Raw genomic sequence first — 27,655 nt, forward strand, 5'->3', positions numbered from 1 at the left:
ACTGGGCGCCATAGTCGAAAACACATCTGACACAGATATCCTTCAGAAGGGCCTCACAGAAACGGATAACTGGTGCCAGAGCCATGGCCTAAAGTTAAATGCCAAGAAATGCATGGTCATACCCTTCGGGAAAAACAAGGTTACCCCTAGCTACCATATAGGTGGCAATCCACTGAGCACAGAAGAAGTCATTAGGGATCTGGGGACCCAGGTTGACAGTAGCCTTCGTTTGACACTCATGTTGCTAAATTAGTTAGGAAAACCTTCTACATTGCCCACCTGATCATGAAGGGATTCACATCTAGATCAAGGGAGGTCATCGTCCCCTGTACTCATCACTCATTAGACCTATGATTGAGTACAATGCCCCATTCGGAATGCATCTGACCCGACACCTGCAGCAGCTGGAAAGGCCCCAAAAGTTCCTCACCAAAAGGATAAAGGGTCTCAAAAATATGTCTTATGCTGCCCGACTGAAAGAACTCCAGCTCTATTCAGTCTCATACCGCTTGCTCAGAGGTGACCTGTGCCTGACATATAAGGCCATGTCAAACCCTGATTTGATGAATATGCTTCACCTCAAAAAATCTAGATCCCTCAGAACCACAAGGGCGGGAGACTTAAACCTTGACACGGTTATTAATAGAACGTGCTGGAGGGACAGATTCATCACCCAGAGACTCCCTATGCTGTGGAACAAAATCCCGGTACATGTGAGGCAGAGCACCTCGCTGGCCTTGTTCAAGAGGAATCTTGACCAATGGATGGGAGATCGCAGATATACCCCAGGGATTACTTCAGTGTCACTGAAAATAATAGGCATAGTTTTATTCAAACTAAAGGGGTGGCGAAAGCCAAATAACTATGGGCTAGGCTTATAAATGCCCTTGGGCAGATAGCCTAGTATGAACCTATGAACCTATGTAGAGGAATTTATGAGAGTCAGGTACCCTGTAGTATCTATCAGGTTTTCTGGGGGCAGGTGGAAGGGTGTCGGGGGTAAGGCTGGATTCTTGGTAAATATCTACCACCTCCAAGATGTGCAAGATGGCCAGAGGCCTGTGCTGGGATAGGTCCAGAAACACTTAAGTCTTTTCTTGGATTGAGGGAAATCCATCGATTCCCACTGGTGGTGTTCCCGGAGGGTGTGGAGGGTTTCCCCAAAGGAAAAGTCCTCCAGAGTTGATGCTGAAGGAATGGATTCTTCTGCATACGAGTCTTCATAGGCAGTAAGAAGATTTTCCTCTTCAAAAACAGAGGAGTCAGATCCCTCTGAGTCTAAATCTGAGTGGATGTCCCCTTCTCCTTTTGGCTGGTGTGGCCGGATTACCCTGGATGAAAGTGATGAGATCCTCTGCCACTTTAAGTATTCTAGTTGGGGGGGGGGGGGGGGGGTAGTGGAATGGAGACTTTTTGCTGAAGTTCGAAATCTGGGAACAGCCAACCGGCACTGTTGCGAATTGCTTCCACTACAGGCTGCAAAGCAAGAAAGACTGAGGTAATGGCATCGCCTGCTCTCCTTTATAGCTCGGATGACCCGACGTCAGCCAGCAAGTGACAGCAGCCAACGCACAAAACCTTGACTCTGGTATTCGAACTGACAGAGCTATCACAGCACAGATCACCCATTGTTTAGGACCGCAGCAATGAAACACGAATAACATCAATTATAATCACAGGTACCTGGTGTTACTTGGGAGCAAGGTTAGTTTATCACAGGTCCCTCCCAGCTAAACCATCTCCAAGCTGTCATAGTGAACAAAACAGCTGAAAACCAGAAGGTTGGACTTATTAATGGATCCTGCCAATTTCCTTTTTCACATAAAGGAACTGAAGGAAGACTTTCTGATTGTTGTATTTAAATGTCAATCTACTGATTCAAGAGGGGGTCCTCGAGCTGGAGTACAGCCTCCATACAGCTACCTTAAACTCCTGAAGCTTAAAAGCTACATGCAGTGCAAAATATAACACCAAGAGTCATGGTCATTAAACATCTCACTGTACCACCCTTCTACATCGTCCACGGCTTCTCATTTTGTTGGAACCAAATTCTCTGGCTGTGCAAACACTTAAGCAAACTTCAACACCTACACTTCTGTCTCTGCCATGTAAGCTGTTTAATGCCTCAGTATATTAGTATCTTCTCTCAATAATTAGATTTTTAGCCTTGACAAGCCATCCTCCACCTATATACATATAACCAAGTAAAGAACAGGCAATATTTCTCAGTTTTTAGCTTTGTAACACATTACCTATGCATCTCCAGACTAACCCTCAATTTATTTCTCTGCCTACAAATGCAGACTCTTGGGTCAATCTTTACATGTGCATTTTATGATCGGGTCTCTTTTTATAACCTTTTCGGTGAAGTAATTGATGGCTGTTTTGCTCTGATCATATATTTTTGTTTTCTTACTGTTTAATTTATTTGTTTAGCGTTCAGATTTTAAGCACTTCAAACAAAAGATAAGCCATACAAGATAAGCTACAGGGTCTGTGGCACAGCTGGACTTTAGCCAGCTGCATGCTTGTGTACCTTCAGAAAGCGTCAAATATTTAATAACTGTGCTATATACACTTCAGATTTACTTCAGTCTTAGTAAATTTTACAGTATCTGATTTGGCACGTACCCAGAGTTGTAGTTGAATTGCATCCACAAAGACTAGACCCCCCCCTGTCTAGTTAAATTACTGATATAAAACAAGCGATCAGTTTTGCTGCTCAAAGTGTAGCAGCTTTTCTTTCACATTTTGTTTATAAAGAGAGTATGCAATGTCTGCAAGAGGGCCAGTGCGATGAATTACATCAGACATCTAGTGAGCTGCAGTCATGCAGATTGCAGATAAAGCTGTTCCTTCTACCCTACTAACTGCTATGCTGACTGGGATCATAAGTGGGAAAAAGCAAAGAACTGTGCAACAGGAAAATGATTCAAAGCTGCTCAAGGATTGTTATGAAACTGTCACATTTCACAAGCTACTGTTGTTCTGGGATACTTGGCAAGGAAAAAAATTAATAGCTGCAAGCAAAATACTGAATACTAAACAGATTACCAAATGTCTCTTGCATTTGCAGAAATAGAAAAGAGGTAACTTGTGTGGTAACCCACGCTTCTGCTTTTCTGGGATATCAGTGAATAAACGCAGATCCTGCTCATTAAAGGTCCTTTGCCTTGTTTTTGCCTCTGGTCTGCCACTCTCCTCTTATTATCTGTAATTAAGTACCAGCTGGTCACACGTTCCTATTCCTGCCGGTTCTATTACCCTGCCTGTCTCACCGTCTAAGTCAGTCTCATACATGCAGTACCGTTCTCTGCTTATACTGCAATGTTTTATCCAATTTACAGTTAGGCTTTGGAAGAGATAATTACCTTTGAAATGGCTTTGTTGTCAATGCACCTTCAATATATTTTTTTTTTGCACCTTAGACTGGCAACAACTAGAGTCAGTCTCCTACATAAAGCATATACCTTACCACTGCAGCCAAAATAACATATACAGACTAGTCCTAGGTTTCAACTTTAAAGCCACCAATTGGATGCACAGCTACTGTTTCTGTATGAAGTGCGCTCCATGTCTGAAAGACTTAACACAAAGTTTAAAAGTATGGAAATTTGTTACTAATGCAACGCGCACTGCTGCAAACTTCTTGGTCAGTCAGTTGTAAGATAAGCATTCCATGCATTGATTCTCCTCCTTATTGTCCAATAAACTGGACACCTACTTGAATTACCCTCTAAATCTGCTGCCCAATTAAGTGCATAAATTAGTTCACAGTTTTTACTTTATCTGCATTGGCTACAGTGTCAAAATAACTTGGGAAACTTTTCCCTGGTGGAGGGAGGGTTTCTCTAATATTTTTCTCAAGAAACAATTTCTTTTCTAAGGAGAATGGCTATCTCAGTTCAGTGCTGCACAAACGATAGTGCAATGCCTTTACCTCATAGGACCATAGTAACAGTGCTAGATATGGAATCCCAGGAAGCACAGGTTACTGAGCCACCCTACCCATATACTCTTTAAAGAAGCACATATGCTCTTACTTCTCTTTAGTAGCACGTCCGTATGCTTACCTGCAGAACAGGACATGGCTGCACATGTCAATCACAGTGTGAATTTGTGTCTATCCACCAAACTGTAAAATCCAGCCTTAAAGGCAGACAAATTACTACTTTTGACCTGTAATGGTAACTTACTCCATGGGCCACGAATATGTTGAAGTAGGAACTTATCCCTCCAGTGAATCTTATTTGTTGTCAATTTAGATATCTAGTATGTGTGTTTGTAGTGGGACTAGTTTTGCAAAGATATAGGAGACCAAATAGAACTGGGCCAGTCACAGTGTCATTTAGATGTGGCCTGTGTACATTTCAGATGAAACTGCTGTAAGCAGCAAACACACAGTGACTAAATGTTCCATAAAATAAGGTCTCAAACAAGGTACTGGCTGCACAAGACATTAAACTGGGAGGATAAACTGGGAGCTGTTGACAGAAAAGGCCTAAGGCGTGTCTACATTATGTTTGAAGACTAAAATGTGAGGCAGAGATGGGCAATGGTCCAAAGTGAGCATCTTACAAACCCAATCTTAATGGTACTAATGAGTGCTGTTACCGCTAAGTGAAATGGGTGCCCATCTGGCTTCCTAAAGGTACGACACCAATACGGTCTTCTCTTCACAACTGTTATGAATCTTTAGACTGTATTACATGTACTTTGCATGCTACCATTCTGGTAAGTTACATGCAGAAACAACTGAACGCACGTTAGCAGTAACAGTGAATGTTCTTTGGAAAAAGTACATTTGCAACTCTTGATAAACTCTCTGCTCTGGTGTCCACGTATGTGCAGTTATTGCAGCTGCTTACCTCCAGAATCAGGGACAAATCCAGACAAAGGAAAATCAGGAACACTTTTTTCTAAACTATTAGTACTATTAACTTGAGAAACTGACAGACTAAGATAATGTAAACATGAATTTTAACTGTCATTTTTATTAACTGCAATCCCACCACGGTTATCTCCCAAAATCACCAACTATAGGGGGGACACAGAAAATTTTCAGCCAATCAGGGACATCCTTGAAGATATTATTGGGTGCAACCAAACTGTTAGGCACTTATTCACAAGTGTCCCAGCAACAAGTGAGCCTATTAAGAACTTTCTGCATACCAATTAACATAGATGTCTTTTTTTCTTTAAAATGGTTCGACTCTCTCCCAATTCCACTTTCCAAATGTACATTATCATCAATTCTACTTTATCCAGTTCTCAAATCTGATTTTCTTAGCATTCAGCAATACTGGACTGATAAAATAAGAAATGTCTATTAACTTGTTTGTTGCTCATGACCCTTTAGGTTAATAGGTTCTCACTAGGTGTGCTGTCCCAGAGACCACTTACAAACCTAGCCCAAACTACCAATTACCCCAAGCACTGTCTGGGAAAGGGATTTACACAAGGTCACACAATAGGCAAATGAAGGCTGAAGGAATGACCCCTTGTGTTACAGAACTAAGTTGTTGACAGTTCATAGCCCACATCCCCTCCATTAATTGCCAGGGTAAAAGTAATCCAGCTACCTAGTGGGGGAAGAGAACCCACAGCCTTCTGATGTTCCAGCACTAAAAGCAAGTATTGCTGCCTGTTGCACCACTGACACCATTACCTTCACAAGTAAATATCACTCACCTTATCTTCCTTTTGCTGCAGATAGTTATCTGAAAGTTGCCAGCATGCACTGTGCTACACGATTGGAAAGCTATGTAATTTCAGAACAAAAACCACAGCGAAGGGCCAACAGCTAGCACAAACAGCTTTATGGAAACAGTTGAGTGCTTTCTTCCCTTCTGTGATAAGAGACTTTCTTCAGAACAAAATTACAAAATCTTGAAGAAAGCGGTCAACTGTTTCAAAAAAGCTGTTCGTGTTAGCTGCTGGTCCTTCGCTGTGGTTTTTGTTCTGGAGTTTATTGGAATACATTTGGCAGAAGTTATGCAATTTGTAGCTTTATCCCCAGGTCTCATCTGAAACAATGCATGTGGATTGGTGGGACCTAAGCACAATTAAAATTCAAGCATACAACACATAATGTAAATGTATTGCGTACTAGGGAAATAACAGGGCAAAGGACTCTAGCAATTTAAGGAAGAAGTTTAGGCAAGATAGCAAAGATCCAATCATAAAATATTCATCAGCACTTAAGGTGTTCAGTAACACTGTTTACTGATGCATTACAAAGCAAACAAATGCAAAGGAAAAGCTAGAAAGGCTTACCAAAGTACTGCTAGGCAGACCAAGAAAAGCAGAACTATTCAGGGAGCACTTCTGCGTTTATGTACAAAGGAGAAGGCAGGAAGCACAATTGATAGAAATGATGCAGGTAGGGGAACCAATGCTGCTCATTTATAACTTCTGAAAAAAATCTTGAAACTAAAGTTGGATAATGTAAAGGTTAGGAGCTTCACAGGATTCACATCACAGCTGTTTTGCAGATTTAAGTTAGAGTAGAACAAATTCTTCATCTACACTGATTAAATCTCCCTACAGTACATATTCTTTAATCTCTTTATGTCACAGCAAACAAGACCGAAATGGACTGAAAAATCTAAACTGCTCCAGCATCCTAACAAAGCTCTAGCAAGTAACCACAACCTTTTCATTTTATGAAATGAAAAACATTTCCTTTTTGTTAACTTTAACACATTGTTTGCATCTACACGTACCATAGTTACATAAAGGACTGCATAATCTAACGTGTAACAGACGTGAGCCTACTCTATTGAGAGACTTAGGCACTTACAATGGGTAGTATCTACAGGTAGCTGGTAGCCTGAAGTAACTGCAGATGCTGGTTCTAAGGCTACATAGTAGCAACCTGTTGTGCACAGTTACCCTTACTGGTATTTTGGGGTGCCCCTGGTGTTAATGCACAGGCATGCATCTGCCTAAGTAGGTGAAACATGCTACCTGCATCCAGCATTTATGTTTGATAAGAGTATAGTTCTTTTTTTTCCAAGTCATGTATTGTTGGCTAATGCTACGAGTTGTTTTACTTCATATAGCAGAAATGTTTATGAGGTCATTGAATGTTGCTGGAAAGAAGTATTCCTAACCACAGAGGATGAGCAACCTCAGAATTTGTAATGTGTTGTAGGGGTAAAGTGGTGTTATCCCCCTCAAACTACTTGCATTTAAATTTCTTTTTATGAAGTTCACAATTTGGCATTGTTAAATCTTTTCAACTAACTAGTGATAAAGTAAATTAAGTTTAACTAATTGCCACATACCCTTCGCTGGTATTCAGCACCACTGACCTCTTCATTAAAAGGTTCCTAAAGCATGCCACGTTCAGTCCCACCTGATATGCCAATACCATCTTCCAATATAAGCATTTACTCTGATCAGGACCATGGTTTACATTTTCGGCAGTTCAGTGCACTACTTATCTGCATCCCCTTCAGCTGACCATTCTGCCTATTTAAGACCTCTGTTACTGCACATTACTATACCAGTGTACTGAAACATTTTTACTTTTTGAGGGGAATTTACTTACCTCAAATAATGCCGAGGTTTGCAGATGTCCATGTGCACATACTTCTGTGTTTTGCCATGGTCTTTCTAATTGGGTCTTGGTGAAACTTTTTTTTTTTTTTTTTTTTTTTTAAACAAATGTTTTTTTTGCTACTGATCAGAAGATGTAGTCTTGTTAGAACACACACACACTGACTCTTCTCCTGCTTTGAGTTCAGCAACACGAGCCCTTATTTACTTATTTGACATTTGTGTCAGACTGGACAATAGCCCATTTTTGGTGAAGGCCCAGGGAGAAAAGCTTCACAGTTCAATCAATTTTACAAACAAAGCATCCTATATACCTAAGAAAACAATTTTGCAACAGTCAAGTGTGTACAATGAATTGAATGCTGCAAGTTATGCACGTTTTAGGTGGGGCCATAACAAACCTCGTACATTGTAAGAGCAAGTCCAAGAATAATTGTCGGACCAGAAGAATGACAGTTTGGTTCATAGAAATTTATTCCTATACATATGCAAGATGCAAGGAAGGGCAATATGTATGAGGGACGATAACATTTAGAAAATTTTAAAAGGTGCGCATTATTTGAGAAGGCATGACAGGTTTTGTAAAAACAGGAATCAAGAGGAAAAGAAAAGATGGATAAGGAAGGGGCCCCATTAGTACAGGAAGGGGCCCCGTTAGTACAGGAAGGGGCCCCGTTAGTACAGGAAGTCTGAAGGGTGAGAAATGACGATATCAGGTGTTTGGAGGGGATATAAAAGACACTAGGGTGGGAAATTAGGGTGTGTTAAAATACTGGATTCTTAAATGTATTTGCAAGTCTATAAATGTTAACAAAACATGTTCTGCTTTATTTTCTACTGCTTCTTCTGACATATGTAAAATACAGCTTTTGTAAGGACTCCCAACGTGCCAGCAAATGTTCAGAACAGTCAACGCACTGGATAACATCTTATCTCTGGCAATTGGCCATAGGTGGACACTCATCCTTCTGGCCCGATTTCCATACTTTTCAGACATCTCAAGAATGAAGTTGGACTCCTCCGTGCACTGAAGGTATCCACAATATGCTCAGGTAAAAGAAAGTAACAGGTCGCTCAGGTAAAAGAAAGTAACAGGTCTTACCACTTTCAGTTGGTTTTTGGAGAATCACTAATGGCCGTGCCACCTAGTTAACATGGAGACTTGACATTTACTGCCTAGACAGATAGCAAATAGGCCAATCAGGCTGTCCCAGAATGCTCAAAGTGAAATCATAGGACACCAGCATGAGTTCCTGCCCAACAGCCCCCCCCCAAAAAAAAAATAAGTGCAATGTGTGAGTAGATATAGGGGGTATCCCACACCCCCAGGCACATAGGTAGAAGGTGTGTGTGTATAACAAAGTAAAATGGCCTTGCTCCTGGTCCTCCCAAGCCACTTAGTGTTTTTCCACTTTTTGTCTTAACACATCTGGTTCTCCAGAAATTTTTAAATAAAGGCCTTGAAAAAGCAATGAGGGTAAAGGCAGGGAGAAAGATGCGTTGCAGAACACAGAGCAGCACTGGTCTTATGTCCTGATGAGTATACTCACACCACTGTACTATGGTCATCACAGGGATCACTGCAGAACACAGAGCAGCACTGGTCTTACGTCCTGATGAGTATACTCACACCACTGTACTATGGTCATCACAGGGATCACTGCAGAACAGAGCAGCACTGCTCTTATGTCCTGATGAGTATACTCACACCACTGTACTATGGTCATCACAGGGATCACTGCAGAACACAGAGCAGCACTGGTCTTATGTCCTGATGAGTATACTCACACCACTGTACTATGGTCATCACAGGGATCACTGCAGAACACAGAGCAGCACTGGTCTTATGTCCTGATGAGTATACTCACACCACTGTACTATGGTCATCACAGGGATCACTGCAGAACACAGAGCAGCACTGGTCTTATGTCCCGATGAGTATACTCACACCACTGTACTATGGTCATCACAGGGTTCACTAATGCAACACAATTCCTTATCCATGGAACAAATACCAAACCAGCCATCCCCCCTGGTGGCCTGACCCCAAGATGAGGAAGATGTTGCTACATGCCCTGCAGGAATAGAGCAGCAAAGGAGAACAGTTATGGAAACCCAAGGACACATTACTTACTAACCGAAGAATTCTGACCTGGAATACATATTACATAGAAATAAAGGAACAATGTAACGGTATGGTGTCCTGGAATACACTGTATATAGAAACAACAGTACAGAAGGAGATGCTGTAACACAGGTAATTATCATACCATATGGCTTCTATCAGCTTCTTCATATAGTATTTTAATATTTCATATTACACTAACTGGAATATCACATAGTCTACTAAGATGTTATTTCCACTTGACTTACAAAGCCATGTCTGACCCAGCTCTGTTAGAAATGCTACATCTAAAGAAATCCCAATCCCTCCACACCACACGCTCCAGAGACCTCAACATCATTACGACAATCAACAGAACGTGCTGGAGGGACAGGTTCATAACACAGAGACTGCCCATGCTATGGGATAGACTTCCCATACATGTCAAGCAGAGCACTTCACCAGCCCTCTTCAAGAGAGATCTTGAGTGGATGTGAAATAGAAAATTCACCCCGGGGATCAGTCCACTGGCTCTACTCGACAGAGGCACTGGGAACGAATGTCAGATGGCACAATGCCAGGGTAAACCTATAGGCTAGACTTGTAAAGGCTCCAGGGCCATTAGCCTAGTACACACCTATGAACCTATAAGGACATCATCTATACTACTAATTTATGAGCATCTATACTAATTTATATCATCTATACTACTCATTTATGACATCATCTATACTACTCATTTATGACATCATCTATACTACTCATTTATGACATCACACTATCAGCATCCTTTCACTTCCACTTCAGTCTCTTCCAGTCACACATTTATGAGCACAACAAAAAAATATACAGCCAATCAGTTCAAATTGTAAAAACTACATTTTCATGAACAGTATAAGCCTTCTTGACCAAGTTCATCCTGCCCTCCAAACTTACAGTAACCTGCAACTAGTTTACTAATAGGTTCATAGGTAGGTACTAGGCTATCTGCCCAAAGGCATTTATAAGCCTAGCCAGAATGTGTTGGCTTTCACTGCCCCCTTAGATTAGTTCCCTGTGCCTCCGTCCAACACAGCCACTGAAGTGATCCCCAGAGTAAATATGTTTCTCATCCACTCGTCAAGGTTTCTCTTGGAAGAGTGCTAGTGAGGAGCTCTGCTTAATGTAGATTGGAATTCTGTTCCAAAGCATGGGAAGTGTCTGGGACAGGAATCTATCCCTCCAGCAAGTCCTTGTTTATTGTTGTGGTGAGGTTTAGATCCCTAGAGCGAGTGGCTCGAGGGGATATGGTCTTCTTTAGGTGGAGCACGTCCATCAACTCTGGGTTGGACATGACCTTGTATGTCAGGCAGAGATCACCAATGAATAGGCGATATGCAACCAAGTACAGCTGGAGTTTCTTCAGTCGAGCTGCATAGGGCATCTGTTTGAGGCCAGTGATCCTCTTGGTGAGGTACTTCTGTGGTCTTTCCAGCTGTTGCAGGTGTCTTGTAAGGTACATCCCAAATGGGCATTGTACTCTATGATGGGTCTGATGAGTGATCAGTGATGAGTAGAGGGGCACAATGACCTCTTTTGATCTGGATGCAAACCCTTTTGTGATTAGGTGGGCCACATAGAAGGATTTTCTAACCACTTTGGCAATGTGACTATCAAAAGAGAGATTATGATCTACTTGGGTCCCCAGATCCCTTATTACTTCTTCCATATTTAGGGGACTACCACTTATGTGGTAGTTTGTGGGTACTTTGTTTTTTCCAAAGGGGATGACTATGCACTTTTTGGCATTTAGCTTGAGGCCATAATTTTGACACCAGGTATCTGTCTCAGTGAGACCCTTTTGGATGATCTGCGTTAGCCAGAGAGTCAATTATAGCCCCTAGTTTGCAGTAGTCTGTGAATTTGGTCAGCCACAGTCCTCCTGTGCTTGTCTGTACCTCTGAAAAGTATATGCCAAACGGGAGGGATCCTAGGACTGAGCCCCTGGGGAATGCCACTTGTAACCGGTTTAGAATCGGGCCTAGCTCCTGCAACTCTGAGCCAGTTGGCAACCCATCTTGTGACACAGCGGTTTATGTTCAGGCTGATAGCTGCTAATCACGTCATACAAATGCATATTGTATGCAGAGTACCTTGCAAATGTAATTTGGAAACATTGCTTACCAATGACTTTTTCCAGTGTTTCTTCCATCAACTTTTAAAAGATTCTTTAATTTATATCTATATGTCCATCTTACCCATTTGAATACTGTAATAGTTAATTACCCCTTATTTAATCATGCAGAGGTTTAGCTAGGATGGGGCAAAGTGGGTAGATAAGGAACAAATTATTAGGGGGCACGATCAAGCTTCTGTGAATACCATTAAATTGCTGGTGCTGCATTTGTAGTCAGAACTGAAGCATTGCACTGCCCTGTGTGTTTTGTATGATTTAAAAGTATAGAGAAGATCCTTTTTGGGTTTTTGAAACTAAAGTATTGTAGGACTCTGTGTATGGTAAACCGTACAGCTAGAAATTTGCTACTGCTTACAAGTAGAAAAGTTTTTTTTTTTTTTTGTGCGTGCTCCTCAACTTAAAGTTGGGGGTAAGGCCTTGAACTCAAATATAGCTAGCAACATTTGCACACATTTCCTTGTGTTAACTACTATAACAATCATATTTGCACATTTTACTTGTATGTCAAAACCTGAAAAGCAAAACTGTTTCACTTTTACTGTGACAACAGAAAATGTATTATTACAGAAAACATCAAAAAAGACTGAAAATGATACTGGATTTAGGGGACACAATACAACCATCTGCATCTCTCACATATTTCTGTGCACAATAGTATTACATTTCGAAGGTTAATCCTCTCAGATTTCATTGAACATTTTTTGCATTTCTCTACATGACACTATTTTGTCTTTCCTAACTTCTTCCCCCATTGTCTTACAAGGGGATTACCATGAATTATTTTCTTTGAGGAATTTGAAGATTGACATTTGACTTGAGTTTTGATAGCTACAAGCTGCTACAAGTTTATGGTACTTTGCTTTGTGAAGCTATTTCTGTGAAAGCCATAAATGTACCAAGTTTCTACACTCTTCCTTAACAGTGACTCAGCTATAGGTGTGTAATTCGAATTACTTATGCCGGTTATGCTCATTATTATGAAGAGCTACAAAAGGACACACTGGCATTTCTGGACTGCAAGTTCTACTTTTATCAACAGACTGTGAACAGTGTAGGTCTATTACAATCCTCTCTCTGAGATACTCCTACAGATTCTTCTGCTGTGCAGCCAACTGGATTTCCCATTTACTGTAACAAATATATACATTTTTCCAAAGCTTTGCATGTATTTTATATTCTTATATTTTATTCCCCCGTTTATTGTAAGAAATATATACAGTTTCCCAAAGCTTTACATTTATTTTATATTCCACTTCGCTGATGCTCTACTAAATCTGCTTTTTTTCTTTTTTAAATACGTTTTATTGAAAGCATTTCTGAAAAACTAAATCTGCTTTTGAATTCACACAGATAAACAGACACCTTTAGGTACTGACCTAGGCTAGCTGGTTGATTGTTTTTTCTCTTCTTACAGCTTTCTCCAGGCCTTGGTCCATAGCCTCCCCCTTTTTCTTGTTCTCTTGACCTAATTCTAGTGTAAGTTTTCTAGCCCTGCCAAACCTGTTTTCTCAGTTTTCTCAGAGCCCAGTCTCTTAGCCCCCCCCCTTCTCTCGGTCTTCTAATAATCTGATTATAAGCTTCCCAACCCTGTCAATTCTGTCTATTCCCTCCCCTCTTCCTCTTGAGAACTTATTTATTCCTCCCCTGAGCTGCAGCACCATGTTTAAATACTAAAAACCTCTGCCCGACTACACTCTCTGTCACATGGGCATCCCTCAGTAGTGTGCACTTACTGCATGTCCCTCTCTAAAACCCCTGGCATAACTACATTATTTTCCTACTTCGCAGTAAACTGCAGCTCCAAACTGGTGCATAAATAATAAAAACAAACAAAAAGTTAACATTCAAACCAAAATGATAGACTGCCCTATTTCTAGTTGCTAACCTTCTCACGGATTGTTTTCTGTTTGGCGACTGCTGCTCCTCCTGGAAGGTGTAACCCACTCCATTCGGCCTTCGGGCTCACTCTGCTCCCCTACCCTGCCCCAAATCTCACCCGCCCCCACTATCTGTACTTTTATACATCCCCGACTCCTCCCCACCCAACACCCCTCCAATCACAACACACATAAGCCAAACCTCACCCACCTGTAAATCTACATCACCCCAAACATCCACCCCTCCTAGAATGCTCTACATAACATATCTTCCTATAACCCCATTTGCCCCACTAATCTCTTCTCTTACCTCACACTTTTTCCCAACCCTTGTCATAACTCTCTCACACAGTCATTTACATCTTACCATCAACCTCACATCTCATCCTAATCATCCATCTCGCATGAACTCTTTACTTCTAACTCTATTTTTTCAAATCAAAATTGCTCCCAACCCCCCCCCCTGTACTCCCCTCTTAAATGTGGTATCACAAAATCACTACTCTCACACAACCCAAGCTACCCTTGCCCAACACACTGCCTCACTCTTCTACTCCATCACATCTCTCTCTCACTAGCCAGCGACATCCACCCCAACCCCGGACCCATCTCTAACATCAATCTCACCAAACCCTCCACTCAACCCACAAAGTCCATTTGCCTTACAACACAATGCACAAATCCTAAAAAACAAAATCCCTAACCTTCATGCCTAGCTCTCCCATAACCACCCTGACATTACCGTCGTTTCTGAAACCTGGCTGAAAACCTATATAAAAGATAGTGAAATCCTACCACCAGGTTTTCAAATCATTTGCAATGACAGAGCCATCAAAAAAGGAGGTGAAGTAGCAATAAACTACCCCACCTCCCATACCATAACTCCTTACTCCAATAAAATATCAACCTTTGCCAATGCTGAAATTATAATAGGTTTACTAAAAATAAACAACCACAAGTCCATATGTATTGCTACCCTCTATTCCCCCTGGTGATATCAAAACTCTTGAAAACATCCGGTCCTGGTTCTCCTCCAATATAAAAAATGAAACCTACATACTCAAGTGATACCAACTGGAATACTATTAACTCTGAAGACCTGTCCCACACAATCTGTACAACTTTTCCCAACTAATACAATCTCCAACCAGACCAAATAAAGATAATACCCCTGGTACCATCATTGACTGGATCCTAACAACACACCCAAACCTTAATCACCAAAGCCAGAACATTACCGGATCCTCTCAGTGATCACCTACCAGCCTTCACCAACCATCTCCCATCTCCAATGCATAAACACCACTACATCCAAACCCACAACCTCTCCTCTTTCAACCTTCTAACTTTCTCCAAATGCTTAAAGCATACTGACTGGTCCCCTCTAAAAACCCTTCCTCTACATGATGCAGTTTCCTACTTTAACCACTCATTCCTAACCCTTCTCAATCAGCAAGCCCCCCCCCCCCGAACCAAACTTATCAAATCCAATCCCTGCCCATGGTTATCAAAAGATACTAAACTAGCCTTGCACCAAAGGGACAAAAAAATGGAAAAAAATATCAAAAACATAAAAACTCTAACACCCTCCTAGAGTATAACAAACCTCTGCTAAAATTAAAGACCGCAAAGCCCACTACTACAAACTCCAGTCCTTGCAGTCAACAAATCCAAAAAAATTCTGGGACTTCATCTCATCCATGCTGCATCCTGGCAATAAAGAAACCCCCTGCCCAGACCCCAATGTTTACAACCTTGAAACAGCCAGCCAGTTCCACTCATTCTTCATAGACTGCATAGCTAAACTATCAACCTCCTTCCCACCCCTCCTCCTCCTCCACAAAACCCACTCCTGCTCCAACCACCACCACATCCTTCTGCCTCAAGCCCATCCCCACAAGCACTATAAAAAGACTTCTCCTTCAACTCAAACCCTGTCGCAATGCACCTCACAACCTTCCACTCCCACCTTCCTCAAACAATTCTGCAGACAGTATTGCCTATTCCATCTCTATTCTTATAAATAGATCCATACAAGAATCCTACATCCCTTCTACCTGGCACCATGCTTGCATCATCCCCCTCCACAAAGGTGGCAAAAATACTGATACCACCAACTTCAGGCCTATTGCCATCCTTTCCCCTCTTTCTAAAATACTAAAGAAAACAATACAAGCACAACTCGTAGCACACCTAACACTAAACAATCTCCTCTCCCCTACCCAACATGGCTTCTGCCCTGGCCACAGCACCACGACTGCCTTTCTTTCCTTTCTTGAAACCATAAACCACGAATGAGACTCAGGCAAGTTCATATCCACACTATTCCTAGATCTGTCGAAGGCCTTTGACACCATCTCACACACCCTACTTATACCCCCAACTCTCCACCCTACACCTCTCCCACCATTGCCTGGTTTTCCACCTACTTGTCCAACCACCAACAAGCTGTCCAATGGAAAACGTCAACCCCCCCCTTCCTTCCCACACCCACAAGTGTCCCAGAAGGTTCTGTTCTTGGCCCTCTTCTCTTCAACCTATTAATAACTTTCACCAATCCATCCCAGACTTATTTATCATCCAAAATGCAGATGACTCAATCTGGTCAGCCTTCTCCCCCTCCAAGCAAAAACACAACTAGCCTTCTCCAAAACAGAAACCTGGATACAGACTAACCATCTGACACTAAATGCAAATAAAACCAAACTAAAGTTTTTTTCTCCTACCAAAAACTCCATTGACAAATCAACATTCACCACACAGAGCCAAAACACCACCCTCCTTGAAATTGTTCCCAACACCAAGATTCTTGGCATCATTATTGATGAACTAAAATTTGACACCCATATCCACTCCACAATCAGGAAAATCCACCAAATGTTAGGTCTAGTCTATAGGCACAACCACTTCCTAGCCCCTCTACCCGTCAAACTCTTGCATCCACCTTCATACTCCCCTCCCTTATGTATGGTGTCCCCCTTTTTACCAAGCTCCATCTTGGCCTTCGGTCCAAACTTGAATCCTGCTACCACAAGATCTCCAAATTTGCAACCAATTCAAAAAACTCATCCCACCACTGCCACTCCCTCCTCACCCTCAACTGGCTTGACCTACCTACCTCAGTTACCCTACAACTCACCATTGCCCACAAGCTCATCTTTAAACCTGCCAACTGCCCAGCTCTCACTACTTCCTTAAAACCTTACATTCCCAACCGCTCACTCAGATCCAAAAAACAAAATCTCCTTCAGGTCCACAAACCTGCATGACCTCCTGGCCATCTACTGCTGTCCCCACTCCTTAGCTAAACAGTGGAACTCTCTAACCACACATCTACTCAACCTACCTAACCATACAAATTTCAAATCTCAACTGCTCTCTCATCTTTCTTCAAAATGGGAATGCCCTTGCCACGCTCCAACTTAAACCCCTCCTCCCCTCATTCTGCCTTGCACCGACTCATCCAACTACCTCTACGATTACTTAATCCCACCCAAAACGTATCACTCCCCTACTAAAAACTAATTTTCTCTCCAATATCTATTGTACTATACTCTCCAATCTCAAATATACTATTACCCTCTCCATGCATATTTTCCTAACCTAAAAATGGCTAGTAGCTATACATTTTGAAATGTTAAACCTACAATTGAGTTTATAACAAAAATATTCACTTTATGTAAATGTTGAAATTTCTGTATTGAATTAGGTCTTCATTTTTGTAACATTGTGACAAGCCAATTGCAAATATCATGGAGCTTATCTGTAAATGTTTAATTAGCTGTATGCACTATGTCCTTTTGTAACATTTGAAATGTAACTTGCAATTATTTTGGAGCTTTTCTCCCTGGGCCTCCACTGAAAACGGGCTTTTCTTGGCCCAGTGGACTTCCTCGGTCATCAAACTTAAATAAAATAAATTTCATATAAAAATATGCATGCAGGCAATGACTGCAAATACAGAGTGCACAAAGAGCTGTACTAAAGGGAAGAAACACAATGTAATAAAGGAAAAAAAAAACTATGCTTGCATGCTGCGTTCCTTTAATGACTAAGGCAGTAAATACCCTGTGATTCAGTAGTTTTCCAAAGACCTTATCAGACAACTTCCTACCCACTTGGAAACGTATGCTGCTGAGGTATTTCAAGTTAAACCAGAGTCATATGCTGCATTTCCTATTGGTACTAATAAATACCAAAGTTACAGGCTTCTGAAGGAAAACCACCGAGCCACCACCAGGGATTAACAAAGCTAAACATCAATGATTCATTAAAATAAATAACCAGTTCCATTCTAGTCAGGGCACACTTGAACTTGAAATATACTGCCACATGCATTTTCTTCTGATTAAATCAAAAAGACTTAATTTACATGAATTCACAGTTCATATTTGATAGTCAGCAAAGATATAAAATAAATCTTGCCAGCTAATGGTACATTGTCTGGGTTCATTGATAAACAGAAAATCCCTATTTTATCAAGAGAATGGTAACCTGTGCCAAGAAATAAATGGCTTACGAATGTGGCTGCTTGCCCTCCTTTTTATACCTCCACGAAAGATTTTACACTGAGATGGTTCAAACATTCAGAAGTACAAGCCAGCCTAGCATGTAAGCGATTTCATTAGAACCTTCACCAAGAATAAAGCTTTAAATTTGTCAGCAAGACAGTTTTCATCTGTCTACACTGCTTTCCTACAGCTTATCCCAGGCCTCTAGTGCTGTTATAGCCATTGCTTTGTTTCTCTTTTTTAGGCTATGGCATTATACTGCTTCAAACATACAGCAAGAAAAAAAGAAACCTGTAATAAGCTGCAGGAAGGCCAAATTTAGGGCAGCGTGAAATTCACATAATCATCGGTTTGAGGAACAGACAACAAAAAAGCCAGATGTGCTGTTTGTGATTATGAATGTATTATTATACCTAACCACAACACAAAAGACCTAGTTATCTGGCCAAGTCTGAATAGTTAAGCTGTTTCTTTAAAAGTTCTGTGGCTGTCCAGTTTTGAAAAAAAATGTTTGCTCACACAAGTCCAGGAGTTGTAAAACATAATGTGAAGATGAGAAGCTCAGCCTAAGGGTGGCCTTTTGTACCACATATTTTAATTCCTGCTTGAAATGAAGACTCATTCTATACATTTTTAAAATCCTATGCATGTAATTTGACATTATATAGGGCCTCATGTTTAGTATTAAAGCCAGGCAAAGTCTGTTTTCAGTGCAAATTATGTTTGTTTTCCCACCTATAAAATAAATTCAAACCTTTAAGAATTTCATACAACATACTTTTATTTGAAAATTAAAATATAAACTGTCCATGCAACAATTCTGGTTTATGAAACTTGAACACTCAGGTCTCAAGCACTAAATATATTCTTTCTCCAGTTTTTCATTTTCTGTAGCAAGTTCTCATTTTGCACTAAATTTAAGTTGTTCATTATACTTTTTCTCTGATCATTACCAGCCTTGACCGTAGAGATTTCCAAGGTGCACTATTGAACCATCTGATCTCCCATGCTGCCTTGGCATTAACATCTCAAACCATGTAATGGAAACTCCTTTTAAACAAGCGAACACCTTTTCAGTAACAGCATATATCCAGGTACCGTGACTGACAGCATGGTGACAAAAGGCAGTTATTTATGGCTGGCTCAGACTTTCAATGTCCAGCCACACTACGCCAAATTCATGCTAGACACATCTGCAATGTGAAATGCTCACTGGGCAGCCCATTAATACCCCCCCCCCCCCGCAGAGTTCTTGCAATACATGAGCTATCGCTGAACCCATCTTTTGTGAGAAGTTAGCCTGCTCGGTTTCACTTCATCCTTCTATACAAGAGCATTTTCTTCCTTGACATTGACAGTGTAACAAAACTGCCTTCCTATAAAATATCACTGTTGCACTATTTAAATAAATAACTTTACAGAGAAAGCATCATAAACTTAATAAAGCACTGCAAAACACTTGCACTTCTGCTGTAATTAAAGTTTTCAAACAAATGACTTTTAGCATAATTTTACTTTGGTTATTTGGTCAAAAACACCACACCTTAAAAATACATCCCACCCCCACTCTGTATAAAAATGGATACCTTAGACTTGAGCAATGGGGCCCTTGGAGATGGGAAAGGAGCCACGCTTCATGCACGTGCAATACAATACCTCTTTAAATTCTGGGGCCCTTGGAGATGGGGAAAGGAGCCACGCTTCATGCACATGTGCAATATGATACAACTTGAAATTAGGGTTGCCACCTGTCAGGAATTTTTCCGTGAAGGTCAAGAAATCAAGAGTCTCTATCAGAAAATGTCAGGAAATTCAGTTTTTGGTGAACACTTGTCCGATACCTTGAAGCATTCTGAGAGCTAACATATTTCTGAAGTGCATTTTCCAAAATGTAATGTTTCACTGGATGTCCTATTTGCATTTAAAATATTTTGACAACAGATTTTGCTGGATTTAAATGTCACCCTGGTTTATGCGAAATGTGAGTGAACATTAGCAGACAAACCAGTTCATGATGCAACTTGTATGAAAATGTCCTGTTTCAAAAGAGAAACGTATGCCTTCTAATTAAATTACGTTCTGTGCCAATAGACTTACACATGCTTATTGTACTCAGTATGAAAAATATTGTACATCCGAATAAACCCTAGCTACAACACGAAAAAACACAAAGAAAAGAAGCAGCCAAACTGGATTATAAAACTCTTCTTTACTGAAATTCAAATCCTGGTACCTCGGCCTTCGCCTTCACAACCCTAGCTACATTCAGGAAAACGTTCAAGTACGCGTCACTGCAAAGAGTTGGAAATCTGCATTCTTCTTCCAGTTTTCATTTGTCCAGTATGATTTTCACAACCCAGTGCTTACCCAAATAATAGTCTCAACAAACACCAGTTGCCAAAATTACAAATATTTAACATGTGAAGCATGTTTATACAATTACATATCTGCTGCATTTAATACCGTTACCGTTTCTTCAACACTGTTGCTAGTAAAATTAACAAGTTTGAAAGAGAAACTCTGCACTCTTACTGACTAAAATGGATTGGGCTGTGGACAAAGCAAAGGGTGGGGATTTTGTTAGTTATTCGCCTCTACCAAAGGTGGCAGCTCTACATTACATCTGTTTGTTTAAAGGTAAGTTTTCAGATTGGACCAGGTTTAGAAAATCATATGGATACTAGCGATATCTACAAGGAATTACAAAAACAGACCATGGCAATAAAGCATAAAATGGTTTGCATGGAATTATAGTACTAGTAAATTAAAGCAGAAAACTGTCATAATACATTGGGAACAGCTTCCGTCTGAAAGGAATCTCCATCCTTCAAGATAATTAATTTTACCCCACAGTTATTTTTTTGTCTACAATGCATTTCACTGCTTCCGAGTTTCTGACTTTCCATTGCCCAACCATTTGGACTGAAGAGCCCTCCATTTCCCAACCATTTGGACTGAAGAGCCCTCCATTTCTCCAGATTCAAATCTCACAGTAGAAAGGAATACATGTTTCAGTCAGCAAGCTGGACAACATGCTTCATATATCTCATTCACTTCAATGGAGCTCAAGAAGTTTGCACTGTAACTGCCTCAATTATGTCCTCACATTTCAAACAAATGTTCCCATCTCTGGAACCAGAGGGGTTACGAAAAAAGTATAAATGGCAAAACTCTTCAGCGCAAACTATTTTTATAGTGGTAGCATTCTTTAGTTTCTAGGTCTTGAACTGAATTCTATAAGTCACAGTAAACACAGTAACTATTACATTTGTAATATTTTGTAAACATATAATATCTCAGCAACCACTCAAATTACACACATACTGTCAGCAGCATTGTATTCATCTAGCTGACAACTTTCATATGACACAAAGGAGTTCTGTGCGAGTTACCTGGTTGTTGAGATATTTAGAAAAATACGAAAATTATATCTATATAAATTAATGTCAGAAAAAGGTTAATATCTAATTACCTGCATTAGAGGTAAAATATTAACACAGTTGAGTTTGCCATTGTGGAAGCTTTAATGGGAAATATTTTAAAATCTTGTACATAGCATGGTTTTAGAGTTATTGATGCAAATATGAACAAGCAATATTTGACTCCTAGAGGCGTTAGTAGGAGTCAACTGCAGATGCACCTGGATGTGTCACTTGGACGTAATGAGCTAAATTGTTCACTGTTGGGTCAGTGCCCACAACTTCTAAAAGTGTGTCTTGCATAGAACCAAAGTGTTATAAAGTACACAACAGCTAAAGTGAAACTGTTTTCACCCAACACAAGTCATCAGATAAATGTTGAGATAGGAATGTGTTGCATTAAGACAGGAAGGGGTTGCTCTGGGACACTATAATATATATATATATATATATATATATATATATATATATATATATATATGTATATGTAGATAGATAGATATAGTTTACTATTAAAATTTCTAAAGTTAAAAAAAAAAAAGTACTTATAAGCGAAGTGTTTCGCTGAAAGTACACAACTCAACAGCCCTAATGTCGAAAAACAGCTGTTAAGGCTGAAAATGTCAAACACGACATTTTCGGCACATAACAATCCCACCCTTCCTGTAACTCCCTAACTAGGAAACCTACCTTCCCATTTATGCAGGGGGCAAGACCCCCTCTGCCCCCCACACCCCCCAACTATATATTCCAACTCTGAGATCGCACTACAGTGAGGAAAGGGATGTATTTCCCTTACCGCATTGTACCGCGATCCCTGTATCTAATCGAATGCTATATTTGCGAATGCACAGACCATTCGCAAATATTCCATTCGATTACGTGGCCGGCATACATATGAACTACTCGAACATCTGTAGTTCGAATAGTTCATAGGCATGCAATGCTACGCCGATGATATATACAAGGAGTAAGAGCTCTCATTTTGACCAGAAAAGTGTCATCCAAGTGAAACAATTCAAAGAACTAATAAGGCAGAGGAAAGTTGTTGTATTCAGTGTTTTTAAAGTAATTGTCAGACATGGATGAATAAAAGCTTCTACACTGGCATTATAATTTTCATTGCTAATAAAATAGGTTGGAAGCTCTGGAATTGTGTAAAGGTTCTAACAATTAAACCCGTTGGTTATCTACTTTATACAGAAGGTTTGATTAAATCAAACATGAAGGGCTTCTTAAAAGCTTAGAGTTAACAAAAATCCGAGTGAGTGTAAAAGAAACACTGATGCTATTTTCAGGGTCAGCCTAAAAGGCCAGTAACTCACAGTACCATCACGGTGACTAAATGTACAAAAGAAATACTTCATTATGCCGGTATTAATGGGACACGATGGGTATTGTAGAAATAAGACGGGAAAAGAAAATCACATCAGTGTGAACGTCTAAAGGATGGCAATTTTAGGGTATAAAAATAATGTAACAAGTGACGATGATGAAGCAGCGTTGCACAGTACAGGAGTTTACTTCAATCTGAACTTTTTTGGGGAATGAAGTCCTCTAAAAATTATTTTTATAAGAAAATGCAGAAACATAAGCAAATATGTTTTGGTAGCATCAAAACATTATTCTAATGCGACAAAAAATCAAAAGCAAAGATAACGCATTTATCATCCATGCTTAACATAAAATGACAAGCTACTAAAAATGGTACTGCCAGATGACCATGTTGTAAAACACAGACTACCCTTACTGTATATAGGATGCTACCTAAAACAATGGCATTCATGGGTGTTTACTAAGCTAATGACCACAAGGGTCTTTTTATGTCCAGCCATGCATCCCAAATCTCTGACAAGTTCTGATATCCTTGATTGGTGTAAGCAGGGCCTTGGAGATGAACCATTTACAGGTTTACCTGTGTCCATTAGAGACATACGTGCCAAACCAGGGATGAGTTTCTGGTCTCCCATCCAATTGTCCAAGTTGCACTTGAATTGGGTTAGGGAGGAACTCTGCTTCACAAATATGGGGAGCATGTTCCAAAGACATGGTAATCTCTGCGATACATACCTCTCTCTCCAGCAGGTCCTATGTATATCATAGGCAAGGTTTAACTCTTTAGAATGGGTAATTCTGGTGCTGTTTGTTTTGTGAATATGCAGGAGGTCCAGAGTGGGGTCTGTAAATCCCCTGTATGCCAGACATAGATCTCCCCTCTAAAGTCTGTAGGAGGCAGAATACAAGAAAAAAGCCTTGAGCGGTCTGGATAGGATGCATTACTTGCACCCCGTATTCTTTTGGTGAGGAACCTCTGTGGACGTTCCAACTGTTGGATAGGTCTGGTTAGGTAAGTACCAAAGGGGGCATTGTACTCCACGACAGGTCTGATGAATCCAGAATACAGTGAACAACGACTTCCTTGGACTTAGATGCCATACCTTTGTTTATAAGTTGCACAACATAGAATCATTTCCTCACCACTGTAGACATGTGATGATCAAAGGCTACATTACTGTGTGTGTCCCTAAGTCCCTGACTACTGGGTCAACTCTAAGGGGTGTGTTGTCAATATGATAGTTACCAGGAATGGATGACGTCCCAAAGGATAATATTATGCATTTCTTTGCATTTTGTTTTAGTCCATGGTTCTGCTCAAAGGATACCATTATGCATTTCTTTGCATTTTATTTTAGTCCATCGTTCTGACACCAGTTGTTCGTCTCGGTCAGCACCTCCTGGAGAACATTTGTGCAAGTGTGAGATTCAAAGGCAGCTCCTAATTTGCAGTCATCTGCAAATTTAGTCAGCCAGAGACCATTGGCCTTGACTTCTGAGAAGGAATTGCCAAAAAGGAGCAGTCAAAGGACTGATCCTCGAGAGACTCCACTTTTGACTGGCCTCTTTGTAGAGGTAGACTCACCAATTCTAACTTCCTGGGTCCCATCTGTCAGCCAGTTGGCTATCCACTGGGTGACATACGGGTTTGTAACCAACCTCTTGAGCTTGTCAACAATGCCCGAGTGGGGTAGTGTGTCAAATGCCTTGCCCAGGTCAAGGTAGGCAGTGTGAATGATTTTGTCCTCATCCATTGCTTTAGTGCTTTCTCAAATAAGCCCACCAGGTTGAGTAGGCATGATCTGCTCTTAAAACCAAACTGGGTTGGGTACAGTGTCTGGAGGTTTAGTATCTCTCTATTGATCATTTCCAAGATAATTCTTTCCATGACTTTACATACAAGACTAGTGAAGACTTATTGATATGTAAATTCCAGGGTCTGTAGATAACCCACCTTTGTGCAGAGGTATGACTGTTTCCTCTCTCCATTCATGAAGCTCAATTAGAGGCTACAGTTAAATATTTAATTCCAGAGGCCCTGATGGGTCATGTTTCATGCTATTTAGAAGGCATCCTGGGATACTGTCCGAGCCCACTGATGCAGTGTTCTTGGTCTTGGAGAGAGAATTAAGGACCTGTTCACTAGTGATAGTAGGGGGAGTTATATTTAATGACATATGAGGGAAGTTTGAGGGGTGAAAGAGGAGTAAAGTTGGAGCTGAATTTTCAGCCAGAAGGTTTGCTATATCTTCTGGCACAGTATAGGTGGCTCCATTTACAATGAGCTCTGCACACAATGGTGTAATGCCTTTGAGGTTGCGAACATAGCTAAAGAATGCTTTCTGGCTGTCCTTGGCCTGGGAGGCCAAACTTACCTCATATTTGGCTTTGGTAGACTTGTCCTCAGAGTTATTTGTTTAGTTTGAGGAGTGCTGTTATCCTGCTGGGTGCTGCACCTCCTAATTTTTCCATGATTTTCTTCCTCTTGTTATACAGCCAATTGATTTTGTGATTCTACCAGGGTGGCTTTTTTATTGAGTTACTTCTGTACTTCTTCCTGGGGGGTAAAGCTGCCTCTATGCAGCTATTAACATGCTTACGCATGGCTTCTGTGAACAGTTCTGCATAGACAGAAGTGTTCTCAGGGTTTATGGGGGCTTGCAATTTTGCCAGGTTCTCGCTTAATACCAGGAGGCTAGCCTTAGAATAGTTCCTGGATATTGCAGGTTTAGCTGGGGGTCCAGGTTTTATTTTTATTTCAAAGGAGACCATTTTATGGTCTGACCTTAGCAGGGAAGGCATTACAGTATGGGGTGTTCAGCAGTCTCCCATATTAGTGAGGACCAGATCCAGTATGGTTGCACCCCTGGTTAGTATACTGACTATCTGATCCAGGGAGTTTGTGTTTACAAAATCCAGACATTTCGGTGCCTGTGCATTTGGTGCTGTATAGGATTCCCAGTTAATAGTGGGGTAATTAAAGTCCCGCATGGATATAGTATTGGGTTGGATAGTTGGTGTTTCTAAGTTTAAACACATGGTATGGGTTTCCTGGGTCAGACGGGGACCTATAGTTTGCAAAGAAGTGGTAATGGATTTTACCTCTGGGGATTTGAACATGGAGTAGCTTAAGTGCATTGTCCTGTTTGACCAGCCTTGAAGTACATTTAATTTTTGATGTAAATAGAGGCACCTTCACCTTTAGTCACTGCCTGTGAAGTAGCTGGCCTAAATGTGAGGAAGACATTATAACCTTGCACTGTTGCTGTGCTCTCTGCAGCTTTAAACCATGTCTCAGTGACTGCACAGACATTAGCATTCTCTAGGGTAAAGAGAGCTTCCAGGGGGTGGAGTTTTTGTTTAGGCTCCTAGCACTGACCAGTAATACCTTTAGATTTCTTGGTTTTGATTTGCTATGTCGGAAGTACTTTCAGTTTGGCATTGCCTAAAAAAGGCACTATGGGGGAAGATAATGTTTTAGCTATTATTTTAAACCCTAGAGGGGAGCGGTGCAGACCATCCCTGGCAAAAGTAGTATGGTCTGTTGACCATCTCCTTCCACGCTGACAAATATTGCACCCCCTTGGAATGACACCAGAAACTAAGCCAATTATTAAAGTTAATCATCTTTTGTTCATATTGTGGCATCACCCTTGGACAAGGTAAAATGCTGCTCAATGCTAGGCTCATAACAGCCTGAGACACATATTCCAAGAGCTCCATGATGTCTCACTTCATATAGTCTAGGGAGGTACGTCTCAGGTCATTTACTCCCACATGGACTATGAACGAATCATACTGGTAATTGTGGTCCCGTGACCTGAGTGCATGCGTAATGCGGCAGATCCTAGCCTCTGATAAGCAACTGACTAACTTTATACTTACTCAGCCTGGTGGGAGGGACATCAGTGTCTCTCACTAGGTATAACACAAACATGGGAGAGATGGCACACCAGTTTTATTTATATATTCATTTTTTTTTTTTATTTCATTTGTTAACCAGGAAAGTGGATTGGTCGAAAGACCATTTATGGTCATGATCTATGCAACAACACCACAAGTAGACAATGTACAGGGACAATTTTAATGTAGCCAATCAAATAGCATGATGGTAGGAGGAAAAGGAATTCCCAGAGAACTCATGCAGACATGGGTAATGCAAATACCACAAAGTCAGGATTGAACCTCAGAGTCTGGACCGCGTGAAGCAGAAATCTTACAATTAAGCCATCTTACTTAGATGACATCAGTGGTACACAAGAGGAAGGATATAGCTACTAAATATATACAGGTCAGAGAGGAAACACCAGAACATCATGAAATAAATGGGAGGAGGAGTACATCAGACAAATAATTTTCTTTGAAGCATTAAGGACCACCAATGCAGCCACTTTAAATTTTAGCTAGATACTTGGCATAGTTCATGCAAACAATTAATGAAAGGAAACGGGAAACTTTGGAAATACAGCAGACTAGTGAACAAATATCCAGATATTACAATGTGTAAAGCAGAAAACAACAAGTTTACAACATAGAAACCGAGACCTGGAAAAGAAAATCTCCTCCTCGCTTTATTAGGTGGAATAATCCAGAATTAGATTATAAAAAACAGAATATCCCAAGGCCTTTTATCAACAATCAGTGAAGGACATTTTATCTTTAAAAGATCC

The sequence above is a fragment of the Protopterus annectens genome, chromosome 3.part1, assembly GCF_019279795.1.
Source record: "Protopterus annectens isolate FY-2018-M chromosome 3.part1, PAN1.0, whole genome shotgun sequence".
NCBI classification, from domain to species: Eukaryota; Metazoa; Chordata; order Ceratodontiformes; family Protopteridae; genus Protopterus; species Protopterus annectens.